We start from the raw sequence: 8,010 nt of genomic DNA on the forward strand, positions 1-8,010 counted from the left end.
AACGGTGCCCAAAGATTTTCTGGAGAGACACAGTACCAAAGGAGTCCAGTCTTCGTCTCAGGTCACTGGATAGAGTCCATGTCTTGCAACCATATAGCAAGACAGGAAGCACCAGGACTCTAAAGACTTGGACCTTCGTCCTTTTGCATAGATATCGGGAGTGCCACACACCCCTTTCCAGTGACCTCATGACCCCCCATGCTCTCCCTATCCATCTACTGACTTCATAGTTAGAGTCACCAGAGACATGAATGTCACTGCCAAGGTAAGTAAACCTCTCGATGAGGTCAACACTCTCTCTGCAGACAGACACACTACTGATGGCCGTGCCCAAGAGGTCATTAAAGGCCTGGATCTTGGTTTTTATCAGGACACTCACAAGCCCAGACACTCAGACTCCTCACTCAGTCTCTCAAGCGCCCCGATCAGAGCTTCCATTGACTCCGCAAAGATCACAGCATCGTCAGCAAAGTCAAGATCCGTTAATCTTTCTTCACCAATGGATTCCTCACAGCCGCTGGCCTCACAACCTTGCCCAGCACCCAGTCCATACAAGCATTGAACAGAGTAGGAGTAGAACACACCCCTGAAGAACCGCAGAATCAACTGGGAAAAATGCAGAGGTCCTGCCTCCACTCTGCACAGCACTCACAGTACCAGTGTACAGGCAGGCCATGATATCCAGCAAACTTGAGGGGATCCTGCAAACCCTCAGGATGTCCCACAGGGCAGCTCGATCAACTGAGTCGAACGCTTTGCAAAAATCGATAAAGGCTGCAAAGAAACTCTGCCAATATTCGCGTTTGTGCTCCATGAGAACCCTCAGTGCCAGGATGCGGTTGATGGTAGACTTCTTAGGCATAAAACCAGACTGTTCCGGTTGCTTGTAGGTGAGCAAGTGATCACGGATCCTATTGAGGACGACCCTAGCAAGGACCTTACCCAGCAGCGAGAGCAGTGTTATCCCCCTGTAGTTGCTGCAATCCAGGTGATCATCCTTCCTTTTCCAGATAGGGACAACAAGTCCCGTTTTCCAGTCAGTTGGGATGATGCCAGTCTCCCAAATGGAAGCAAAGATTGTTTGCAATGCTAGGAGAACATCCTTACCACCAGCCTGGAGAAGTTCACCCCGGATATTACAGCTTGACTCCCCTCAGCTGGTTCACCACCTGTGCAATCTCAATGAGATTGGGGGGTTCACAGCTAATTGGAGGATCAGCCTCAAGAACCGTGAACCCAGAGATCTCCAACGTCCTAGCAGGAGGATCAGTTTTGAACAACTGCTCAAAGTAGCCAGCCCAGCGGGTCACAACTGCAGTGTCATCCATAAGGATGGAACTAATTCCCCTGTATGAGAATAAAAGTCCATATACTGTTTTATATACCATTGGAAAAGTCTTGACGTCTGGTTACACGAGATGCAGAACTTTCTGGAGTTCCCACTTATTTTTATCCCTTTTGACCTGAAACCCCCACCTCAGCCTAGTCATTCTGCCCCAAAATCATCCCCTGTCTCGAATTGGCTAACAATTTCTCACCCCTACACCTAATGTGTGGTGAGTGTACTGTACTGGCATCAAAATGACTGCCGTCCCATCGTCCAGGTGGATGCTACACATTATGTAGTGAGAAAAGTTGTAACGGTTGTTTTGAAAATGTGTGTGTGTCACTGGCAGTTTGCACCGTTCCCCATTCCTGATAGTGGAGGAACGGCTGAATGTGTAAGGCCAGCCAATGGTGCATGGGGAAGAGAGCAAGAGAGCTTGGAGGGTCAAACAGACCATACAGTGTAACAAGAAAGACAGGAGTACATCAAAAAAAGGTTTGGGGCAGCCACCCATATATTGTACCCTGGCTGCAAAAGGATACTCTTTATGAGTTGTGTTCAGGTTGAAGTCCAAAACAGAACTGATTTTAGTTTGATGAAATGGTGGCTTTAAAGGCAAAGTAGTGACATCATCTTAACCAGAAATGGAAGTGACATCTTCGGGACCGGAAGTGACATCATCAGTAGCACCTAGTGGGATTTCCTGGAGATAGTCTGCAGAGGACAGAGAGAGTAAGTTAGTGCAGCTCGCCACTCCCTGGTCTGGTATGGTACTACTATTATTTAGGCCCTCTAGCTGCCTCCCAATCACACAGGTGTGACAACGGGGAGGAGCCAACTTTATGTAAATGTGTGGCGGGAAAAAGGTGAACGGAGAGGAGAGAGTACCAGACCAAAGGGAGAAGCAAACCTCATAGCTAAATAGGAAGAGGGAATACTATTCACCCCACATGGGAAACGTCAGGTGAACCCGGGTTCATTTCTGGAAGAAATATTTTCTTGTGAATGAGGTAAAGGCATTCAGGGGAGGACCTGACGGGCCATCACAAGGGAATTGTTTAGTAATACGTTTCCTGGAACAGGAGGTATGGCTCAGCGCATCATTCCCCACAACAGACTGCAGATAGTATCAATAACAGCGAATATTTAAAGGACTCTGAATGCATTACATTTTTCTTTTCTCTTTCTCAAATTTATGTATTAGTGGCGTATATGGATGAGCGTTTTGTGCCGTGATTCGTGTTGGGTGGGAAGCACTGCAGCACGATAACATGTATATAGGGGTTTCTGTTAAGTGTGTGTAATTTCTTATAATATTCTTTTTTTTTAACTTCACTGGTATGTTTCTACACTTGGGGTGGTGTAGTAGGGAAGTAGTGTTGGTCACTCGCGCCCAGGATTATTTCTTTATTTTTTTTTTATTATTTCTCTTTACGGCCGCTCTAAAATGGCAGTACGTATTATAATTGTGCCGGCTCAGGGAGTGGTACAAAGTGCTATAGAAATGTAAAGAATTATTATTATTATTATTATTATTTTTTAGGCCATTTATGGACTATGCTCTGCGCAGAAAATGACACCCTTGTGATAAAGAGTAAACCAATAGGTGTCTTCTGCAAAAGTGATCAGCAGCATTTAAAGCTGCGTGAGCCACATCAGTTCACCCCCTTATGAGATATACTGTGAGGGGTCAAAGTTCCTCCTTTTCACAATATCGGCATTATGCTATTTCGAGGTTGCTGATCGTGAAGATGATAATATGTTTGATGTCTGAATCTTGACGAATTTCTGTTACAATCAAGAACATTTAGACTGCCATGTTCCACTGACAGATTGAGGAGATCGTTCCTCCCCCAAACTATGCGACTCTTCAATTCCACCCGGGGGTGTAAACGTTAACATTTAACATTATACAAAGTTATTGTCTGTTTTTCACCTGCATTATTATCATTCTTTAATTTAATATTATTTATTGTATCATTATGCTGCTGCTGGAGAATGTGAATTTCCCATTGGGATTAATAAAGTATCTATCTATCTATCTATCTATCTATCTATCTATCTATCTATCTATCTATCTATCTATCTATCTATCTATCTATCTATCTATCTATCTATCTATCTATCTATCTATCTATCTTGTTTAACCCACTGAATCCAGAACTATCCCAGCAGGCTTAGGTCACAAAGCAGGAGCAAACCCCAGACAGGGTGCCAGGCCATCACAAGGCGCACCTACACACACACACACCCCAAAACCAGATCGTGGCCAGTTTAGCACCACCAGTTCAACTAACCAGCTTGTTTTTTGAGAGTGGGAGGAATACCACGCAGACACAGAAAGAACATGCAAGCTCCACACATGGAGGACCCGGGACACCTTACTGCAAGGCAGCAGTGCTACCACTGCACCACCCATATTTAGACTGTAAAATATTTAAATTGACGCACACATTTTAAGATTTCAGATATCTGATGCAGCTATTCTTTTTTATTATACACTTCTCACTTCTCTTATGAACATACTGAAGGTGGCTTATGCTAAATATAACAAAAAAAGGGTACAAAGGAGTTGCTGAAAAGGTAGTCCAAGCCAAACAAACCCCAATACAGAATCCATGAGCAAAATCCAATAACCAGAAACACCAAGAAGCAACTTGAAATACAAGCTCAGTGTTCCACTGCTGAGTCTCTCTGTCCTGACTGAACATAAAGCCAGACTCAACTCAACTCAATCCTCTTCGTCCCTTATGGGACATAAGGCTTCAATGAGCTCCGTCCATCACCTGCGGTCCTTTGCAGCATGTTGTGCTTCTCCCCATGACAGGTTCATCTTTTGAAGCTCTTGTACCACAGTTCTACGCCAGGTGTTTTTGGGTCTTCCAGTTTTTCTTTTTCCAGGTGGTGTCTATCTTAAGGCAATTCTTAGGATGCGGTTTTGCTCCATCCTTAACACATGTCCAAGACATCTTAAGCGTCTTAATGTAATGTCCTTGGTGATGCATTGACTGTTTGTTTTCTTGTATAATTGTTGATTTGATATTTTGTTGGGCCAAAAGATCTGGCAGATTCGTCTGAGACATCTGTTGTAGAAGACCTCAAGTCTCTTCATGTCTGTACTGACCATACGCCAACACTCTGAACCATACAGGAGGACAGACTTTACGTTGCTGTTGTACAGGAGCATCTTTGTTTTTAGGCTGTATTGTTTAGACCTCCAGATGGAACGGAGTTGAGAAAAGGCGCCCTGAGTCTTTCCCAGCCTTACTCTAATGTCTATATGGACAGCGCTGTCCTTCCTGATAAGGTAGGTAAAGCCCTCCACAAACTCGAGTGGTGCTCCATTTACCTGGATGGGTGCTGTGGGGATGGAGTTTATGCACATCACTTGGGTTTTGGAGGTGTTGATGTCAAGTCCGGCCTGTCTGGCGTATTTGTGAAGCCTGTCAGTTTTCGATTGCATGTTGAAGTGGTTTGTTGAAAGGAGAGCAATGTCGTCTGCAAAGTCCAGGTCTTTCAATAAAGCCAGAGGGAGGAGCTAACTGCAGTGACATCAGGGTGGCCCCACCCCTAGGAGCTCCACCCACAAAGCACAGAAAATGGCAGCACAGTTAATGTCATAGAACACAATTACAAACAATGGAAAAATGCATAAAACTGTGAAAAATGATCATTCAAACTTGACAATAACACGTCAAATACACTTAAATACGGACTCATACACAACAATGGAGGGCAAATAAAATTAAACTTTGTCACGTACAAATTATACATACAAAACAATATGTAGTGAAATACTTGGAAGTGGAAAAAAAAAGTGGATAATGATGCTCTTTGTGCTGCCAAGATGAAAATTTGGCAAATCCAAATGTAAGCAAGGCGTGAAGACCTGGAGATGATGAAGAGGACGTCTAGTCAGGAATGAGTCAAGAACTGCAAAGACAACAAATCTGATATTGCCAAACCAGAAATTCAAGTCCAACAAACTCTCCTCAATAAGATATCATCGCTAGCTGAAAGCACAAAGGTTTTTCTCACGAATCAAAAATGCACACTGCCATCTTAAATAGCGCTTGTCATACGTTTTTTAATTTTAAGGCCTAGAAGCTCAAAATGGGGCCTGAAAACTTCAAAGCAGGCTCTTAAAAGGGGAGTAGGGGAATTGCCAAAGCCCGGGTTTTCTTAGTAGTGTGGTCAGGCGACACGTGGAGGAAGTCTGCTGAGGTTTACAGTAAGGCACCTAAAAGACTCTTTGACTATGAGAATCAAGATTCTCTTGTCTGATGAAGCCATGATTGATCTGTTTTGACCTCAGTTTTAAGCAGCAGGGACTGACGGACTGGACAGGGTTGAGGGAAAGCTGATCAGAGCAAAGTACAGGGATATTCCATTTTTTTATTTTTAATAAATCTGCAAATGTTCCTAAAGTCCTGTTTTTGCATTTTCATTCGTTGCTTGATATCAGAAAAAAAATGAATTGAAATGATTTTAGCACAAGACTGCAATACAGCAAACTGTGAAAAAAGTGAATATTTTCTGAAGGCACCGTATATACACACGCGCACACACGCACACCCACTGATTAGCGGAATCATTGGAGCGGTTTTGGTGCCACACAGAGGAGCAACAGTGTATTAGGCAGATGCTTAGTGTATATTGTGATGAATGGCTAGGAGCATTACCCGGCCGTGACGCCGGCTGGGTGAAAGGACCGAGGGAGAGACTGTATTCAGGACATTGTCTCCCCAAGACACTAGAGGGCAAACCCCCTGGGTTGCTACGGCACTATTGATCCCCACAGGACATGTTGGGACTTATTGTTTGGAACAGCCCTGTTGGGCTCGGAGGGGTGTCACCAGGGGGTGCTGCAGGTACTGCTGGGTCCTTGGAGGAACCTCTTCCGCCACACTAGGTGTGCTATAAAAGGAGCCGCCTCACCACCAGTCAGGGAGCCAGGAATCAGGTGGTGGAGGACAAAAATTGTGAGGAGGAGTGGAGGGAAAGAAGAAGAAGAAGAAGAAGAAGAAGAAGAAGAAGAAGAAGAAAGGACTATGTTTATTTATATATTGGTATTTTGTACTATGCTGTGTAGTAGGGTGTGAAAGAAAGTGCTTCCACACTGAAGAATAAACGTGTGTGCTGTATTGAACTTGTGTCTTAGTCTGTGTCGGGGTTGAGGGAGCTCTACGCCCCCTTGGTGGACCACAACATATACTGAATCACATCAAATCTCCAGATTTCCACATCTAACAGCTCGGCTTAATATTAAAATTTCACAAAGGCTGACTAGAAGTGCCATGAAAATGTCTGACATTCCTTGTAACCAACTTTTAAAGTTGTGACACTGCCAAACCTGCTTGAAGATCTTGTGCACGCTCCATAACAAAGTGTCTCTCCTGTCAGCCAAGTTGGTGTAATCCCACCTTAAAAGAAAATAAATCACTCGGACTGGCACCGCGGTCAGGGCTACTGCTGCCTGATAGACCCAGCGTCTTTCACTTGATCCCTGTGTCCACTCTTCATCTGTGAGGAATCTGAACCTTCTTTCTCTGTCTGTCTGTGTGTCCTGGTTGTCCTTTTCCAACCCCAAAGATGTACATATTAGGCTGATTGGGGATTTCAGATTAGCCCACTATGGGTCAGTGTGTGAGCAGACCCTACAGGATATATTCCTGCCTTTCAATAAATCGGATTAAGCAGGTCTGAGAACTTCTTGTTTTGTTGTGTTGTGTTTCACCCATTGATAGGCCAATGGAAAGGACCAAAGTAATTTGAATGTGATAATCAAATTGGACATGAAGCAAGTCAAGGCAGCACCACAACATATTTACATCCATCCATTGTCCAAACCCACTTATCCAGAGCATGGTGGAACTATCCCAGCAAGCATCAGGCGCACGGTATGAACAATCCTCAGACAGGGCTCAGGGTGACCCCACACTCAAGCACATCAGCGGCCATTTTAACATTGGCAGGCCATCTAAGTAGCAAGTAATTGGACTGTGGGAGGAAAGCCATGCAGTCACAAGATGAACATGCAAACACGATGAAAGAAACACCCTAGTTGCAAAGCTGCAGTGCTGCCACCATGCCACCCTGTGCATTTCCATGCGATATTGTAATGAACACAGGCTTTGCATCCTTCGTCCTGGATGGTCACGACAGAACACGACTCCATCGAAGGCAACTGTTTCCGGCAAGTGTAATCTTATATTTAAACGTCTACACGTGGAAGTGTGTGTGTCTGTCCGGCCCGGAAGTGAGAGGTGGAGTCGGGGTAAGGGTTCAGCCTCCGAGGATACGCAAGCGAGGCCAGCAAAACAAAACCTCCAAAGAAAGAATCACTCGCTTAGCGGCTAATACAGAAGCGAGGCGAGCACATCGGAAAAAGAAAGCCTCCGAAGAAACTTTCAATTACCTGACTTCTCGACATTTCAATTTTTTTTTCTGACAATTTCAATAGTTTCTAGGACCCCATGCTTTTTACAGCACTGGCTACATAGCTAGTATTACATAAAGTGAAAGCAGAAAAGCCATTTAAAAGTAGCCTCACAATTGCATAGCACTGCCGCTGTGAGCTGGAGACTTTATGTTAAAGAATACCTGGTGAGCAAAGATGCTGCAAATCGACTCTTCCTGCAAATCCCAGCTTGGAAATCCACCCACATCTGTCAACACGGAAT

This window comes from Erpetoichthys calabaricus, chromosome 15, assembly GCF_900747795.2.
Source record: "Erpetoichthys calabaricus chromosome 15, fErpCal1.3, whole genome shotgun sequence".
Taxonomy (NCBI): Eukaryota; Metazoa; Chordata; class Cladistia; order Polypteriformes; family Polypteridae; genus Erpetoichthys; species Erpetoichthys calabaricus.